This window comes from Ictalurus furcatus, unplaced genomic scaffold, assembly GCF_023375685.1.
Source record: "Ictalurus furcatus strain D&B unplaced genomic scaffold, Billie_1.0 ctg1, whole genome shotgun sequence".
Lineage (NCBI taxonomy): Eukaryota > Metazoa > Chordata > Actinopteri > Siluriformes > Ictaluridae > Ictalurus > Ictalurus furcatus.
This window is the reverse complement of record NW_026521044.1, coordinates 22,547-42,371: the sequence shown is the minus strand read 5'-3', so window position 1 is coordinate 42,371 and position 19,825 is coordinate 22,547. Positions and strand designations below refer to the sequence as shown.

General features: G+C 42.5%; 1 long non-coding RNA gene across 4 annotated transcripts; it reads right to left on the bottom strand.

The window, feature by feature from the left end:
• Positions 1 to 331: 331 nt before the first annotated feature.
• On the bottom strand, positions 332 to 11,639 carry LOC128604585 (uncharacterized). Of its 4 annotated transcripts, none has more exons than XR_008385203.1 (11): positions 11,568 to 11,639; positions 7,130 to 7,268; positions 5,274 to 5,525; positions 4,887 to 5,108; positions 4,593 to 4,787; positions 4,091 to 4,493; positions 3,873 to 3,989; positions 3,628 to 3,776; positions 3,304 to 3,508; positions 2,913 to 3,172; positions 332 to 2,809 (listed from the first exon to the last, which is right to left on the bottom strand). It is a non-coding gene; the product is annotated as an uncharacterized LOC128604585 (long non-coding RNA). The 4 variants fall into 4 exon arrangements; XR_008385202.1 differs by having other exon boundaries at positions 5,295 to 5,525; XR_008385205.1 differs by having other exon boundaries at positions 4,108 to 4,493; positions 5,295 to 5,525.
• Between the last annotated feature and the right edge of the window lie 8,186 nt (positions 11,640 to 19,825).

Genomic DNA, 19,825 nt, shown 5'->3' with positions numbered 1-19,825 from the left:
GAGTGCATGTCTGAATTCATATAGAGCACAACATCCCTTCTCTTACCTACCAAGACTGCATCCACAGCACACACCTTTTGAAGCAGTCAGCAAAAGACAGTCGTAAAGGAGAACAATAGACTTAGCCCTTGTGCTGGGGATGGGTCTGGATTGGTGAGAGAAGGAATGAGGTGCTCTATGTGAAACGAGATACAGCTAGATAATAACTTGTGTGTGTGTGTGAGAAAGTCAATAAGGAATGACCATGCTACATCACTAAAACTTTGAGCACATCTTTATAGGGTAAACTTCTTGCAAAATGCATCTTGTAAAATACTGAATGCAATTCAAATCATTTTATTTATGCACTCATGCACATAAACAATTTATTTACAGAGGAGTATTTGCACACATTTACACATGTATTTACACACTTATAACCAAATGAGGTCTAAACCCTTTGCTATAAAAGATTTCACCATTTTAAAAAAAAAAAAAAAAAAAAAAGTTCTTCATTGACCCCAGTGTCTCTTGTTGCCAGGAAAATAATTGTTCTTTTCCTCCCCGTTTTGACATGTATGCTCTGGGCCTCAGGTCACAACGTTTCCTTGAGTGATTGATCAACCGCCTAAAAGTCTGTTGGTTAGGATTGCACTCACAGCAAGGCGAATGTGCACATGGACTTTCCGTGTTTTTAAAAAAAAACATGTGAACATCATCCTCCACACTGAGTGCTGTATCCCTCTGAGGCTGTGACGACCTGCCCATGGTAGTCACACACCACCTCACCAGCCAGAAATCTTCGCGTTGCAATGACACCCTTGCCCTTCCCTGCAACTTCCGTCACAAGAAGTCCTTTCCACTTTTGGGTCCTGGTGAGGCTCCGGATTTGTTCAGCATCTGTTGCTGTGTTCACGGATCCAGGGGGCTTCCATTCTTTAACCCCTTTCGCCCCGACACTAGCGTTCATTCCACCGGCGGAATGGAAAATGACTTATCGGACATTTTCAATTGGTATAAACAAATGAACTATTGCATCACTGCAGTTCTGGTACAAGATTAGTCAGGACACTTGTGGCTTTCTGTGTGCTTATCTGCTGGTGAGCAGGGGGATGGGAAAGGGATAGAGTTTGAGCTCGCTGCTGGGCAAACAATTCACACCTCTCCACGAAAACATTGAGACAGAGATAAATCAGAGCACGACTAAAGATTTTCTGATAGTAAAACACTGTATACAACTGCCACAATAAAATTAAAACATTTAAACCAAAGATCGGACTTGTATAAACATTTACTACCTTACATTACCTAAATAGACGAAAATCCATTTCGCTCGCGGTTTTATAAATCGTGCACATTTCCATCGGTATAAAGTCCATCAGCTTTATTGACGAAAACAAATGCAAAGTTCCATATATGGTCACAAATGTCCTCTTCAAAATGCACTAAGTGTTTTGGTATCCCACCCCTCTGGAATATAGTAATTAGTCATAAACTGAACTGAGACACCATCTAAAAAAAAAGCTAATCTGCTTTGGCTATGCTGAACAATCCACCTCCTAAATTATAAACGGGCAGTCTAACTTGATTGACACCCACATGGACCAATTGTAGATAGTTCTAGCTTTCAAACAAGCCCAAACTCTACATGATTGACCACTCAGAGGCTGAGAAAATCAAACTCGTAATCAGCACAACCAAACATTTTACGCATGCATCTTGAGTTGTGTGTCAGCAGTACAGGCCAATCAGCACAGCGCTACAGGGCTGTGCAGAGAAACTATCAGGAAATGGCAGCACCGCTCTAGTGGGCTTCCTGCAAAACTTTACACAGCAGGTTTTTGCATGTTTGGCAGTTATTTCTGATTCTGATATTTTTCTTCTGGTTCTCACTCAGCGTGCGATTTATCGGCGTCTTATAGCGGCGGCGCACTCCCGAAAAAGCCTGAATGCGTCACTGCTTCTGGAGCAGTTATTTCTGAGTGGCTCTTTTTTTTTTTTTTTTTTTTTTTTTTTTTTGGGAAGACTGTGTGGATTGAGTTGAGGGGCTCTATCACCCCAGAGAAGTCACTCGTGTGTCTATCATTTGAGCCATTCAGAGAGCAAGTACTCCTTCACCTGGGGGCTCTGGCACTATTTTTAATAAACATTATATTTTATAAGTATCTTTCAGACTCTTTTTGTCGGTGTGAAATAACAGATTGTGTAACAGAGTTCATGCTACTGCCATTTGTTTTCATTTTGTGCCATTTGGAGAGGTTTTGTGCCTTATAAAAAAAAAAAAAAAAAAAAAGTTTGCTATTTCCAGAAGGCTGCGATATTTAAAGGCTTTGTGCCATTTAGAGAGGTTTTTTTACCTGTGTTTGGATAACCTTACACACAATTTTAGAGGTTAGAGATAACTTCCTCATATTTTGGGTGTTCATGGACAAGTACTTGGTGCATCTTTGAGACCAGGAATGGGGTTGATATAATTTGCTGTGCAGATACAACATTTGTGTTAAAAGTAAAAAAAAAAAAAAAATTAAAATTCTGAATATATTTCCCCAGGTAGGTTAGGTCAAAGAAGAAATATTTGAAATAACTGATAATTCTTAAGTATTAAAGTATCCACTTTCATATGAGCCATTAACCACTACTGTGGTGTAAGATCACAAAACAAATCAATGCTGAACACAGGTACCCCCAAAACAGACAAAAATGCCATTTTTCGGCTACCGGTAAAAGAGGTTAATGAACTGGGCTGTCTTGGGTATGTTGATCCTCCAACCCCGATCAAAGATCCACTTGTTGACCTTTTCCTCACTGGGTAGACGAGGGCCAAAGCACACTGTCAAGAAAACATGGGAAGATTTTGTTAGTTAAGACTATACTTTAACTTTGAACGTAGCATGTTACTTGGAAAATATCTATAGCTTTAAAAAAATACTTACAGTGAATATGCTGCTTGCACAGTTTCATCTGTGCCTTCAACCATAGCTCATAAAGCTTCCGTTTAAAGCTAGCTGAGATTTCAATGCCCAGAGTCTTATCTGGCGGCTCACCCTCCAGAGTCACCGGGTGCTGTTCGACAAGCCGGCTGTACGCTGCCTCAAAATCTATTTACAGATCTGTCATGTCTGCTTTCTCCTGGGCAGCACTGTGAGCAATGCTACGGACAGTGCGGCTGGATTCCCCTTCTGAAGAATCAGTGCTAATGATAAAAAAAAAAAATAATATTTTATATGGAGAGGAGTATAAGACTAGTGTTCAAAGTGTGTGTAATATAATTTGTTTACAAATTGTGGATTGTCTTAATTGTCAACAAATATAAAATATGCTTACCTCGACTGACCAGCCAGCAAATCCAGGAGCTGACTAGCCCTCACTACATTGTCCGCTTGCTTCATGCGGTAATGTTTCTCCGCTGTAGCAGTTGAATGTGTTGCGTAGTCAGCCACCAGAGACTTCTGTGTCAGTCAGACTCTTGGTGGCTGTCTCAAAGGCCCGGTGTGCTCTCTGGCTGTTCACCCATCGTTTGATGCCATACCTGAAGTGCAAGTTGAAACAGTATATTAATTTTTATTTTATTTTTAATATAAAACACATCTACCCTCAGACCTCAGATGCCATACATATTATATGGGAAATGAATCATGGTCAGCTTACCTTATGTGCAGCCATTGGAGGGATTGTATATTCTTCCACTCGTGGATGAGATAAAGAATCTGTCTTTAGTCTCATCCGTATCTTCCTTCTTCCACTGCTTGATGCAGGACTGGAGTTGTGGCTGCACACGTGTAGTACAGCTCAAACCACTGTTGGCAGAGGAAAATATTAAGTAATTATGTTCATTCGTTAATAACATAAATTAATGTATCCTATTTCTGACAGGAAACTTATTTCCAACTTACAGTATCCTCCTCCTGAGAAAGGGCAAATGTGCCCACTTGTTGAGTACTTGTCTTGTGCTCCTTGACACCCACAACTGTGTGTCCCAAGATAGTGGTCTTGTTCAGCCACTCCCAAACCTACACAAAACAAGGATATCACGACGATTACTTTTGGTAAAGTCAAAAACATCAGATGATTCACTATGAAATTTTAGGGAAAAAGAGTAAAACAATAGTACTGTGTCATGTGCTTCACCATGGCCTGGTCATTGGAGGTGCTTCAGTATGACCAGTGCCTGGAGATAGTACATATCTCATACATAAATCCAAGCACTCGTCAGTGGCCAACTGTTTCTCTGAGAGCAGCTTCCGATTGATGGCCAGGAAGTCTCCTTTGGCGGCCCTGACACAACTGTCATAATAACTATTCTGCAGTGTGAAAATATTTTTCTTGGATATCAAACTTTTAATAAACTCTAAAATGTTTTTATGGTAGTCCTCGCCTCCTGTTTAGGGTTCTCATTTTGAAGGTCTTTCTACAAAAATTAAAAAAAAAACAACCCTTCAGCAATGCATGGTCGATAAAGCGTTTTCTCTGCCATTAGCTTTCTTGCCGGATTGGTCCACTGCACACCAGGGTTACTGCAATGAGGAAAGTGTTTGGTTATAAAACTGCATATGTCTGACTCAATTATTCAAAAGAAACACAATCAGTAAAGCTATAAAAACTAATATTCTCACCATTGAAAGGTCTCGCCACTGCTCTCACCGCTGCTCCTGCCACCGTTGACTGAGGAGTTCTCTGACTGTTCGCTGTCCAACCCTGTTGGCTGTGTGGCTCTGGAGGAGGAAGGCTCCGCCCTTGCACTGGTAGGAGGTAGTGGTGGGGGCACACCTGTCACCACCAAAAAGCGACTCTCCAGTTCCTCAATCAGCCTTTCAAAAACAGAAAGCAAAGTTTAGATTGCCTGTAAATACATTTCAGACAGAAGGAGACCAGAAGTTTTCAAAGGACTGAGAAGATCTTGCACCAACCTGCTGATTGGGTCAGCAGAGCCCAAAATCTGACACAGCCGGTCGTAATTAATGACCCTGCCTATTGCCAGAAGCACACGCGTTTCCACCGTTGCCCGCTCCACTGCTGTTTCAATGGCTTCTTCAGGATCTGTCTTCATGCAGACTCTGTGCAGATGCACTGACCGGCAATCCCAGGTCTTCTTGCAGACAGGGCAGAAAAGGTAGTTCCTTTAGAATTTACTGGAAATAGAAAAAGACACTTCATTTAAAGCTTATTCAGAGAAGTTTTTCCAAGCCCTAGTACACATTAAAAGGGTTTTAATTAAAAAGTACATAGAAGGGAGGATTTTTATAGAGTCAATATTTTCTACAGTTGCAAGTAGACTAATGAAAATGTATCTTCACTTATGGAATGGGATCCATTACTCAGTAAAGCAGATCTATCAGGAAGATGCAGGAAGGACAATGCTGAAAAACAACTAAGGAAACAAGGAAGAAAACACCAGTAACACAAAATACAGTTAAGAACACAATGTTATAATAACCAAGCAAAAAAAATCAAGCAGGAGCAGAATAAGAATAGGAACAAAACAGAGTGAAGTGTCTTGAATATGAGGAGCAAACTCAAGTCTTCAGTGAAGATGGACAGCCCTTCTGCTGAAAAAGAATTTGAGTAACAAGTGGATGGCATTCTCATCCTATATACAGTACCGCACAAAAGTGAGTATTTTTTTAGTAAATGTTTGTTTATCTTTTCATGTGACAACACTGAAGAAATGATACTTTGCTACAATGTAAAGTAGTGAGTGTACAGCTTGTATAACAGTGTAAATTTGCAGTCCCCTCAAAATAACTCCACACACAGCTATTAATGTCTAAACTACTGGCAACAAAAGTGAGTACACCCCTAAGTGAAAATGTCCAAATTGGGCCCAATTAGCCATTTTCCCTCCCTGGTGTCTTGTGACTTGTTAGTGTTACAAGGTCTCAGGTGTGAATGGGGAGCAGGTGTTAAATTTAGTGTCATCGCTCTCACACTCCCTCATACTGGTCACTGGAAGTTCAACATGGCACCTCATGGCAAAGAATTCCTCTGAGGATCTGGAAAAAAAGAATTGTTGCTCTACATAAAGATGGCCTAGGCTATAAGAAGATTGACAAGACCCTGAAACTGAGCTGCAGCATGGTGGCCAAGACCATACAGCAGTTTAACAGGACTGGTTCCACTCAGAACAGGCCTCGCCATGGTCGACCAAAGAAGTTGAGTGCACATGCTCAGCGTCATATCCGGAGGTTGTGTTTGGGGGAAATAGACGCATGAGTGCTGCCAGCATTGCTGCAGAGGTTGAAGGGGTGGGGGGTCAGCCTGTCAGTACTCAGACAATAAGCCACACGCTGCATCAAATTGGTCTACATGGCTGTTGTCCCAGAAGGAAGCCTCTTCTAAGGATGATGCACAAGAAAGCCCGCAAACAGTTTTCTTAAGACAAGGACATGGATTACTGGAACCATGTCCTGTGATCTGATGAGACCAAGATAAACTTATTTGGTTCAGATGGTGTCAAGCATGTGTGGCGGCAACCAGGTGAGGCATAAAAAGACAAGTGTGTCTTGCCTACAGTCAAGCATGGTGGTGGGAGTGTCATGGTCTGGGGCTGCATGAGTGTTGCCGGCACTGGGGAGATACAGTTCATTGAGGGAACCATGAATGCCAACATGTACTGTGACATACTGAAGGAGAGCATGATCCCCTCCCTACGGTGACTGGGCCACAGGGCAGTATTCCAGCATGATAACGACCACGAACACACCTCCATGACAACCGCTGCCTTGCTAAAGAAGCTGACGGTGAAGCTGATGGACTGGCCAAGCATGTCTCCAGACCTAAACCCTATTGAGCATCTGTGGGGCATCCTCAAACGGAAGGTGGAGGAGCACAAAGTCTCTAACATCCACCAGCTCCGTGATGTCGTCATGGAGGAGTGGAAGAGGACTCCAGTGGCAACCTGTGAAGCTCTGGTGAACTCCATGCCCAAGAGGGTTAAAGGCAGTGCTGGAAAATAATGGTGGCCACACAAAATGTTGCCAGCAGTTTTGACATTAATAGCTGTGTGTGGACTTATTTTGAGGGGACTGCAAGTTTACACTGTTATACAAGCTGTACACTCACTACTTTACATTGTAGCGAAGTGTCATTTCTTCAGTGTTGTCACATGAAAAGATAATCAGATATTTACAAAAAATGTGAGCGGTGTACTCACCTTTGTGAAATACTGTACACATGTAATTCACTCATAGCCCAGCCCTAATTAGTCAGCCTTGAAGTCCATTGTTCAGTGGTTTTGCTGATTAAATTTGCATTTACTCTTGGTGAGAATTTCACCCTATGTGCTGATGACTCTGAAACTCAGGAAGGGTCATAAACAGTTACAGGATTAAAAACCTATTCAATTTTGTGCCTGAGATGTGTTTGACAAACTATGATTATAGATAGAAATATAAAGTGTAGTAGATTTGGTATGTAACTACCAATAACAGAAAACACAATAACAGGTCAGAAAATGTCTGGGTTACGCATGTAACCCTGTTCCCTGAGAAGGGAACAAGATGTTGTGTTTAGCATACCACTATGGACGCGCCTCTTGCACGTGACCAGCATCTCAAGCTTGTGTAAAATCATACCTATTTATAGGCCTGCCATGATCAGGTGATGTGGCAATTAAGCACGTCGTGTGATATAAATATGGCACCTGTGAACCGTGCCATCAGCCTCTGTTATCTGAAGCGAAGACGCAATTCACAGGCCTGCCCTGGTATGACAAAGCTACGCAACGTCTCGTTCCCTTCTCAGGGAACAGGGTGTAACCCAGACATTCCCTTTCAAAGGAAGCTTCGACATTGAGTTTAGCATAACACTATGGGACACAGCAGGTGCATTCTCTTGTTCCGGTGTGGGGAATGGAGGAGGGCAGAAAGCTTGCAACACCACAGGGTGGGCAGCCGATGTACGCACCTTAGGAATATAATCCGGCATAGGATACAGGAAGGCCTTGGCTAATCCAGGGGCAAAGTCAAGGCAGGAAGGGGCAACAGGGAGCTTGTAGATCTCCTACTCGCTTGAAAGATGTCTGGGTCAGCAGAAGAGCTACCTTTAGAGTCAGAAGCTTCTCAGAGGCTGACCCTAAGGGCTCAAATGGGGCCCCTGACAGACCTTCCAGGACCACAGAAAGGTCCCAGGAAGGTATGTGCAGCCTGCAGGTCGGCCTCAGCCGCCTGATGCCACACATGAACCTCGAAGTTAGAGGATGTTGCCCCACAGAGGCTCCATCAACAGGGGTGTGACTGGCCGAAATGGTGGCCACGTAAACCCTGATTGTAGAAGGAGTCCACCCCATTGAGAAATGTCCTTGTAAGAACTGCAGGACTGTAGCTATTGCGCAGTTCATTGGGACTATAGTGGATCCCTGCAGGTGGGAAGCTCCCAAGGAGTGCCATCTAGCAGAGATATCTCTGAGAACCATATTCGAGCTGGCCAAAAAGGTGCTACTAGCAGCAGACATAGACTGTCTAGGTGAACTTGTGGAGCGATTTGGGGGGAAGCATACACCATAGCGTGTGCACCATGGTGTCCAGCCCTAATTGTGTGGGAGGAGTGAGGGTGAACCACAGTGGGCCATGTGTTGTCTGCCCGGAGGCAAACACATGCAGTCCCACTTGGCCAAACCACGCCATATGGACTCCACCACTTGTGGATGGAGCCACCAATTCCTGGGCCTCAGCCCCTGCCTCAACAGGATATCTGCTGCCATATTCCCAGAATGTACATTGCACTCACTGACAAACTTTCCTTCTGCCCAGAGAAGAATTAGTTGCGCCTGCCTGCCTGAACAGGGGTCACGGACATAATCCTCCCTGGTGGTCAATATGAGACCACCGGTGTGTTGTCTGTAAACACATGGTGACCTCTCAATTGAGGAAGAAGGAATTTCAGTGTAGAAATATGGCCCACATTTCTAGGCAAGAGACAGTGAGCTGGACAGCAGTCTAAGATCGCGCTCCAGCCTGTGAGGGAGGTGGTCATCATTACAGTCTTGCGCTAAGGAGACACCCCTAGAGTGTGACCCAAGGCTAGAAACCGGGGACACTCAAATTCTCAGAGCACATAGGCATCGCCGCGTGACACTGATTATTCTCAGTGGTTTCGTCCTTGGACGAAACCCCCAACTTCTCAGCCACCGCTGAACTGTCTCCTGTACAATAGGTCCATAAGCACCAATAGTCTTCCAAGATCCAACTTTATCTTGCTCAGTGTTGATAGGATTGACCCTATGCATGTTGGGGATAGAAACGCCCTCATCGTACTAGAATCCTTATAACCCCTAGAAAAGTTGTCCACTGCACTGGGGAAAGCATACTTTTCTGAGGTTCAACCTGAGCCCCAAGCTCTTAATGTGGGCGAGAGCAACATCTCGATGTTGAACTGCCAGTTCCCTGGATCGTGCTAGAATTAACCAGTCGTCCAGGTAGTTTATTACACGGATGCCCTGGAGTCACAATGGAGCCAGAGTGACATCCATGCACTTTGTGAAGGTGCGAGGGGATAAAGCTAGCGATATTTCTATGTGGAAATATGCACCTTTTTAGATCTATTGTCACAAACCAGTCCTCAAACTGAATCTGTGGAACGATAAGTTTGGGCGTCAGCATCTTGAACCTGTATGTCAGAAGAGTACAGTTCAGATGACTCAGATCAGAATGCAGAAAATTGGCTGCATACTCCTATTTTTTGCAGACCAGGAAATAATGGCTGTTTAAAATAATAATAATAATAATAATAAAAAAAAAAAAAAAAAAAAAAACTCCCTCCCTCAGGGAACGGGGTACATGTTCTATGGCCCATTTGTCCAAGAGGCATCTTACTTCCTGAGCTAACGTCTGGCTCTGATCTGTACTGACTACTGTGGTGAGCACACCTCTGAACCGGGGGGGTCGAGCTATAAACTGGACCCGGTAACCCTTTTCTATGGTAGACAGAACCCACGGAGACACATTTGGCAGTAGTTTCCACACTGCCAGATGGTCTTTTAGTGATAACTATTCCATATTCTATTAGAGGGAAAGCATCAGATTTTCATTGCCCTGTTACAGCTCACTGACCAGAGAACACTGAAAACTTGGGACCACCTTGGCTAGGGGAGGCCCTACAGCTAACTGCCCTAACAACCTCATGCCCCCTGATACGTCCCTCCATGGCCACTCAGGACCACTCTTTGCCTGCTTGGCCTTTATGACCATTCTCAGGTCAGGCCTAGTAGCAGGCTGTGACTGTGGCTGCCCGGTTCCCCTGGTTGTCTGCAGGGGTTGGCGGGCTGCCATACTCGTCTTCTGGGTCTCCCTTGCACTAGTGCTGGCCCAGGCTCCACTCGTGGATGCCCGAGTGAACTCGAGACAACAGGGAAGGAACTGGCTGAATGTTACCATATGTCGAGTTCACTCGGCAGGTCTGCTTGGTAGGCCTGCAACACTGTCATTGTCTGCAGTGACCCACAAGCAAGACCACTACCGCGTAGGCCTTGCCCACCAATGCCACGGTGGCTTGAATGGCAAAGCTGGCCCTCCTAATCACCCTCGCAAGCGCCTCCTCCACCTTCAGCATAGCTAAATAGCCATGCTGTTCATTCACCACAGTGGCCGAATAATCCAACATCGTAGGGTTATAAATACAGCTTAAGCTCAAGCTTAACCCCAAGAAGCCTGATATTTTGTCATGCACTTCTGGAAGAAAGGGGAGTTTCTGCAGTATGAGGGATTTACTTTCACTGGGAGAAAAAGGCTCATCCAGCCTTAATCACTTCAAGCAGCTCTTTATATGCTGCTCAGTTTTCAGCACAATCCTCTGATTCCTCCGAGTCAGAGAGGAATTATTACTATTATTTTTGCATCCCCCCCCCCCCCCCTTTTGGCTTTCCATAACGGGAGGAGTCACCACAACGCGAGCTCCAAAATCCAGCGGAGAACCAAACCTGGAAGACGGAGCAAGAGAGAGCAGCGCTCGTCTCCGGCTCCTCTTCCAGATCCATAAGAGATACCTCGAACCTGAGACGGCTAGCTGCCTCGACAGCAGCCAGCCCAGATCCGTGAGGCTCTGAAACCCAACTCACTTCGGCTTCCGAGAAAAGCGCGAGCCAAGCTGCTTTATGTAGGTGTTACCATGCGCAGCCTCTCGAGGTTGCCATCGCATGCTACTTCCCTAGACACTTCACCCAGAAAGTGTGCACTATTCCCCGTGATGAAACAGGAGCAAGCCGTAACACACTTCCTGAATTCTCTCGCTCATTACTTTTTTTTTTCTTCTCTTTTTAAATTTTTAAAAAAAATTTTTTAAAGGGATAGGAAAGTTGAGAAGATAGCGAGGAAATGAAGCATCTTTTTGTTTCTATACACAAACAACTGACATGCAGTCTTTTGCTGAAGATAATAAAGGCTGATGACACAGTTCACAGGTGCCATATTTATATCACATAACACGTGCTTAATTGGCACGTCACCTGATCATGGCAGGCCTATAAATAGGCATGATTTTACACAAGCTTCAGATGCCAGTCCCGCACGAGAGGTGCTCCCATAGTGTTATGCTAAACGCAATGTCGAAGTTTCCTTTGAAAGGGAACACAATAGCAGAAAACACAATAAACACACCTTCACCTTAACACGTCTGATGCACAGCTTGTCGGTGTGAAGTTCAGTGAAAAACTGAGCCTCTGAATTCTTTTCTGGAACAGAAGTGTGTTCTACTGACTGTGACGTCACAAACAATGTTCTGTTGCCTAGGTAACATGACACACGGAAACACCAGGTGTTTTGTTAGACTCTCTGCGAATTATTGCCTGTTCAGCTGTCTTACTGAGCATTTGTCAAACTGATTCTAGTATTGCTTTCTGGTATAACCTTTGCCTGTGTATTTGGATTGACGTTTTTGGATTACCGTTCTGTCTTGTTTGCCCACTGGACTGATTACCTGTTACTGATCCCTGCTTGTTTTTTGACCAGGTTTGAGCCTGCTGTTTTGGATTTAATGATTAAACACTTCTGTAACATGGATTCCAACCCATGTTCCAGTGCAAGTCTGTTACATCTAGCATGCTTAGTGCTGCGTTCTGATTTTGCAGAATGAACACAGCTATACTGCAGCAACCAGCAAGCAGATGAGCAATTCAAAAACATGATCACAATAAAGTACAAAACATCTAAAGCTCTTGTAAAAAGAGAATGGGTTGGGTTTTTCACGTGCTACTCTGTATTTGTGACCATATCGTATGTAGAAAAGAACGTTTTAAACGCTCCTGTAACACTGATGAGACTTTGATTAACAAAAGCAGATATGATCATATGTTTCAGTTGATACCGCCTCTCAATTTACATTCTGTTGTACTAAGTGGTGTGTTATTAGTCATCCTATTTAGTGGAACATCTGAATAAACCCCTTTTATTTACATGTAAAGTTCCTCTAACTGGTGATAGTTTGCACAGGATTTTACTTCCTTACCTGCTGTGCCTAACACACAAGCTCAGAAATATAGTGAGAAAAATTGTGCAGAAATTATGATTAGTCCAAGAGTGGTTGAGGTAAAAGATGGGTCAGTGATTTGGAGAGCTGGAGATCAGGAGGAGGAGGAGGAGTGGACAAGTGTGACATCTTCAGCATCTAGTCATCATTATTTTTCCAACACTACTTAATTCTGTGGTTGTGTAATACAGTATGTGACTAATGATAAAGTCATGCCTATGTCTAATTCTTCAGGTTGTGACCTCTGAATGTCTCACTTGCCCTGACACTTGAGTGACAACCACCAGTGCACCTGAAGTGATGGCCACCACTGAACATAGCAATCCTGAATAGAACAATCCTGTAGTATTTATCACTCTGAAACCTGAACATGCTCATCTGTCAGCTACTGCTTGATGAACTCCTTTTGTCTCTCAGTGTATCTGAATAATTAAACTGATGAGGTGATCACGTGTTACTGCTCACTCTTCACCTTCAGCCACATCACATTGATTTTAAAATATAATTCTCTTTTGCGTTTTGGCATCATGGCAATAGAGCAGACCTTAAAGTTGATAAATCAATATCTAGTTTAATAGAAATATCTAGTATGGATGGTTTAATAAATTATGTTATTGGATTTTGCATTGGATTGGCACCCTGTCCAAGGTGTACCCCGCCTTGTGCCCGATGCTTCCTGGGATAGGCTCCAGGTTCCCCGTGACCCTGAAAAGGATAAGCGGTATAGAAGATGGATGGATGGATGGATGGATTTTGCATTGGAGTGTAATAAAATAGCTCTAATTAGATTGTTAATAGTACTGAATGTTAATGGGAAGCTAAAGCAGTAATAATAAAGGTCTTAAAAATGTTTGTCTTCTTACAGGCTTTAATGTAAACCTTAGAAAAATCCTCTAGTATGGCTAAATTAATATTTATGATATGATTATTAACTGGATTATTTAAATCCAGTTTAAATAGTGTTAGTGAATATAGTAAAATGAAAGATTAAAATATGTTAGTGTAGTCTGAGCTCACATATACTTTGAAAGATAAAGATGTAAAGGCTAAAAGAGACACATTGTAAAAGATTTAAGCATATGAGAATCTTAGCTCAAGATAATTACTACTAACACTTGATAATGTTTTATGTTTTTCTATTCAAGCATTGCGAAGTTTTTATATAACTGTGAGGAGGCTGCACTGATTCTGACATTTAAACAAAAATCACCTCAAATATTCACACCAAACACCCCCCCACTACAGCAACACACACACAGAGGTGTGTGCAAGTGACTGTGCTAATACAGAGAAAGTGAATTGGCATGATGAACAGTGAATCTGACTGTTTGGTTAAATTATTACACCACATTACTGTTGAATTCTGTATTCTGATGCATTTTCTTATTAAATTCAAGAGAGAAAAAAAGTTCAAACTTAATGTTTAGAAAATTGTAGTCGTGGCAAATTGCTGTTGTATAAGAAGATTAACGCACTTGACATTTTGAGTTAGTTACAGTTACATTTATATAGCACTTTTCTATACGCTCAAAGTGCTTTACATAGTATGGGGGGGATCTCCTCAACGACCACCAGTGTGTAGCATCCACCTGGATGATGTGACGGCAGCCATAGTGAACTCCTACCACACACCAGCTATTAGTGGAGAGGAGTGATGTAGCCAATTCAGAGATGGAGGTTATTAGCGGGTCATGAAAGAAAATGGTCAATGGAGGAATTTTGGCAGGACACCAGGGTTATACCCCTATTTCTTTTATGATAAGTGTCCTGGGATTTTTAATGACCACAGAGAGACAGGACCTCGATTTAACATATCATCCAAAAGACAGTGCTGTTTTTTATAGTATAGTGTCCCAGTCATTATACTGAGGCATTAGGCCCACAGGGTGAGCACCCCCTGCTGGCTTAACTAATACCACTTCCAACAGCAACCTTAGTTTACCCCAGGAAGTCTCCCATCCAGATACTGATCAGACTCAACCCTGCTTGGCTTCAGTCAGAAACCAAGCTAAAACTGCAGGGCAACATGGGGTTGGCATAGTGTCCTACAGTGAATATAAGAAGAATGAAGCACTTGAAGACATGCTTCAGCGCACTCAATGAAGGAGTCATTTATGTTATGAAAGTTTACTTATGAATATAGATTTCTGTAATAAACAGTCCTTTTATGCATTAGTTTTGACATTTATGATTTTTCTGTTGTATAACTCATGTTTAAAACACAAGCTTTGTTAAGATGACCTCCCCAGTAGCTCTGGGTCCCACACTGAAATGATCCTTTCCCAGCAGTGAAATTGTCCTGTGCAGTTTCCATGGAGACGAAAAACAACTCAGAATTTGTGAACTGAATGGAAGCCCAGAGCATGATGTTCAGCCAAACATATCCTTTTCACACTCTGAACACAAGTTCTGCCAAATCTCCTCACGCCTTTGCGTACATTCTTCCCCCGCATGTGGAGCTTTTACTTTACACATTCAGTTGGCTGGTGTGAAGAGTCTCAAAAACAACAGGCTCCAAGTGCCACATGCTGACTGACAATGGTCAAATAGCTAAAGAGACTTTTGTCCAAGAGAAGCAGCAGAAAATATTATAGTTATTTATTTATTTATTTATTTATTTTAAAGTTTATTGGCTGTAACAGGAGACCCAAGTACACTTTTTAGCCTTTCGGTCCTTCAACAGCTCACTCACTGTCAGCTGGGGGGGGGGGGACTTAAATCTAAACACATCATAAATGCTTGCTGGTTGAAAATCTCATGACGTTATACAGGGATATGATTAACATGAACAGGTGAAGCCACTCAGTAATTAACCATCCTTCATCCCCTAATCTCCCTCTCACATTACAGCCTTTGCCCAAACTCTTGCCCCGCCTGATACACTGGCAAATTTACAAACACCAACATATTATATTCAGTGTGACACCAAGTAGGTGCAAAATAGAATCCAAATGCATGCTTATTGAAATGGGATAGGGTCAAGGGTCAAAATCCAAAACAGACTTTCAAAGATCACAAAGCAGATTATATCTAAGAATGAAAGACTTTTGTCAAGTACAAAGAGGGACAAAAAACACAGATAAAGTTCACCAGAATCCTGAGCAGCTCAGAGTAAACACTCAGACTTGATAATGCATACTGCATTAACTGCATAATGTTACTAATGTTTTAAAAAGCAAGGCTCATGAAGATTAGGAGATGAGTAGGTGTGTGTAGTGAACAGTTACCCAGAACCTAGTTACCTAGCGCAAGTTCTGAACTTCAGATGACTTTTAAATAAAATTATGCTTTATGAGGAATAAGTTAACTCCAACGAGAACTGAGCAGCACACAGACTCTATCATGTTCAGCATTTTAAAACACCATTTATAAAGTAGCACTTTTTTTCAAATGAGAGGAAATGAAAGAGATGAGAAACGTGGGCTGTTTAAATAGCAGATATGCCACTTTCAGTACAGATGATTGGAGCTGTTTTTACACTGCTATAGCAGGTAAAGCCATGATTGGGTCTCTGTCTTCATGATAAAGTGTCACAGTCATTTGTGCAGAAAGCAGCTGATGGTGGCTCTGTAAGTGTTCATTACACTGTCGATACCCTCAGGCTGCAGATCATTCAAATTAAATGTGATGTCCAATACAGTGGCTGGAAAATCTGTTTCCTCATACAGTGTCTGAATCCAGAGACAAAACAATACTGCTGTACCATTTCCCTTCAGATTTCTGTATATCTCTTACTTTGCACTATATTCAGAGTCAGTTGTAAGAGTTCAAAAGTTTATTAATATTTACTTAAAGTTTTCAGATTCAGTTTATCTAGATACATAATTCTAATATTTGAGCACCTCATTTAGATCATTAAAATTATCTGAGTGCAGTTCTGAGGTTGTCAGATGTTTCTTGTGTACAGCTCTTTATAGAGCTTTTCAGTTCTATGTCACAAACCTTCTTTAAAGACAAGATCTTCCGTTTAAGATCAAGTATAGAACCCAGGTCATGATGGTGATAACAACAACAAGAACTAGGGTTTAAATAACCTAGCAAATCAGTTACGGGTGAAATCAATGAAGAAGGTTAACAAGGGACGGGAACTGAAAAAAGATAAAGGCAGAGTGTCTCCATCTAGTGTCCAAAGTCTATACTGTCCAAAATCTTAATACGTTTGCAGTCAATTGCAATATAATAGAGTATAAAAGCAAGAAACAATAAAAGATACAGTTTAGACAAATAATAATGATAAAGCACAAATGAGAAGAAGGCAAAGTAACAAATGAAACATAGTTGTGTGTGTGTGTGTGTGTGTGTGTGTGTGCATACTGTATCTTCTTTGAGCAGTGGGCTTGCATTTTTTTTTTTAAATGCACCTGTCTATGTTAATATTTGGGACCAAAGTTTGATCCATATGTCATGAAAAAGTGTGAAACCACAAGTCTGAAGAGACAATGGACTGATTAATGTCATAGGTGGAAAATATGGCTTACACCCGACCCTAAGACTACGGAGCCCCTAAAGGGACATGGTGGTGGAGAAAAATTGGGATGGGAGCTTTTGCGTTCTCTCGTAAAACTTTTGCGTTCCCTCGCAAAACCTGTTATAAGTTCGGTCAAACACTTCCTGTTTATTTTCCCACTGATAGTGGTTCAGATAGCTCTGTAGGTTCACAATAGAGCGGTTCATAGAGTTTTATTTTGAACTTGGACTCAAATATAAGGAAATGCGGTCTGTGCTTAGTTCTTGGCACGGTTATGACATAAGTGAAAGACACCTGAAAAGGATATTACGCTAAAGAACATTGTTTCAACGAAAAAATTACTCAAGTGATGCTGTGAAGATACAAGCGCGAACCACCTCACAGAAGTCTCTCACGAGAACACAGGTTTCGCGAGAGAGCACAACAGGTAGGCTATCTTTGCGAGGGAACGCAAAAGTTTTGCGAGAGAATGCAAAACGTTCTCGGGGGAACGCAAAAGCTTTGCGAGAGAATGCAAAAGCTTTGAATTTTTTTTTTTCTCCCATCCCAAATTTTTTACACCACCATGGCCCTTTAGAGGCTCTGTATAAGACAATGTTTGACTGGAGGAAACATTTTGGAGTTGGACTAGCCAGAAGGGGTAAAAATCCTATGACACCAATCTTTCTAAGCATCATCCAAGTTCTCGTCCTCTTCGACTAACACCTTCAGAGACTTCTCCCGAGTCAACATCTTCGGGGAGTCCTTATCAAGCAACTCACCTAGTAGACTCCACTCCATTCATCATCTTGATTGGTCTCCCAAGACGCCACTCCAAAACCCAACCAGACTGCTGACCACATCGAATCCACATTGAATCAAATGCAAGTACAGTACCTTCAGATTCTCGTTGAACTGGTGCATATAATACTAAGTTTAAAGCCCTTCTAAACAAAGTGAAGGTTAAATTAATAAGCTGATAGTTCGTTCAGGTCATGGTCTGAGAAATAACATACAGTGCTAGAAAGTTGGGATTTCACTCACTCTTTATTCAAAGCCATTTTCACCCCTGTTTACAAGTTTTGTGTAATAGAATACTTTAATAAAATCTTGTCTGTTTTTAAAGATACACGACTTGTGTATATAGTTGCAGTTTACTGTCTTGAACTGCTGATCTTGTTACTATGCTCTTAATATAGTGTTTCACTAAGTTTAGGATGACAGCCTCTGCACTGAATGGTCTACAAGCTAAAGTGAGGACAGTTGCTCTGTCTGCAGTTTTTGTGCATTGCTATGGTCACAGGTAAAATCTTGTTCTTAGCCAGGGAACAAAAAGCATACCAAGAGTATGAGTGTTTTTTTTTTTTGCAAATTTAGGAGGATTCTCTACATTCTTCTTTTACTCTTCAAAGAAAACAGCTCTGCTGGTGGTGGTTGGCTGCACTCTGTTCCCAAAAAGTGCCCCTACTCGATGGAATTTTAATTCATGAGCAGTGTCACAGTTGCAGACAATCATGACAAGTTCTTTGATGTATTGTATTGTTGATGCGCCTGCCATCGATGATGATACAGTTTGAGCAGCGCTTGGCTTTATTGTATATTTAGAAGACTTTGTTTTCGTGTTTTTTCTTTTTACATTTAAAGCCATTTTCAACAGGCCCAGCATCAGCTGATTTGGTGTGAAACCTGTTGCTGAATGCACAGTGTTCCTGTACGCCGCAGTAAGTAATGGAAGATGTTCATCCCAATTCCGCTGACTATGGTCCATGTAACACTGTATTGTCTGCAATAGTGTTCTATTGAATCGTTCCACTTGTTCGTTCGAAGCTGGATGATAGGGCGTGGTCCGGGTCTTGGTGACTTGTAACAGATTACAAACTTCCATGAACAGTGAACTCTCAAAGTTCCATCCTTGGTCAGTGTGAATCTCGAGGGGAGCCCCAAAACAGGAGATGAAGTCGAACACCAGCCTCTTTGCTGTCATCTCAGCTCCTTGTTCAGGGACAGGGAACGCCTCTACCCATCGGGTAAACTAGTCGATTATGACAAGGATGTACCTGTTGCCTGACTTAGATTCCGGAAATGGTCTCAGGACATCAAGGTGGAGTCAGTCCATAGGTGCTCCAGCCTGGTAGTTCTTGGCCCTGCCCATTGGACTGGTTTTCTTACAGGAACTACACTGTGGGCATTTTTTGACAAAAAGACGTACATCGTTTCCCATATTATACCAGTGATAACGCCTGCGAAGGCGCATGAGCATCTTTTCCTCCCCTGCATGACCCGCTTGTGCCATATTGTGACAGGCTTCGAGAACCTCATTCTTTAGGGAAACAGGAACAAGTAAGTGCAGGGATGGCATACCTCCCGTGACATGGTCCCAATGGTAGTGTAGGATCCCATCTCGCATCTCCACTTGAGACCAACACAGCCAGTATTTGAGAACTGCTGGGCTCTGCATCATGACGTCTTCCTTAGCAGGCAAAGAACCATCAAACATCCATTTATGGAGAAGTGAAAGATCTGGGTCAGCCAACTGTTCTTTCCTGAGACCATTGAGGCCCAGTGGTTGCAGCCAGTTTGTGGAAGGACCTGGATTGTCATCACCTACTGCATTAACATGACTGGGAGTGTCAGTGCAACTACCCTCATTCTGATCGTCCAGAGAGCACATACGTCTTATTGCCAAGGGGATAACATCATCAACATCTTCTTCGAATCTGGCCCATTGGTGGTGGAGCCTTTGACAGAAAGGACAGCCCTTGCATGGTAAGCTATGTAGCTCTTTTCCTGCTTGAAAACAGTCACAAAGTTCCACATCCAGCGTCCTTCAGGATAGTGCGTCAGCGTTGGAGTGGTGTGTACCTGGCCTATGTTTGATGACAAAGTTGTACTGGCTGAGTTCTTCAAGCCATTGACCAAGTTGACCTTCTGGTCGCTTAAACC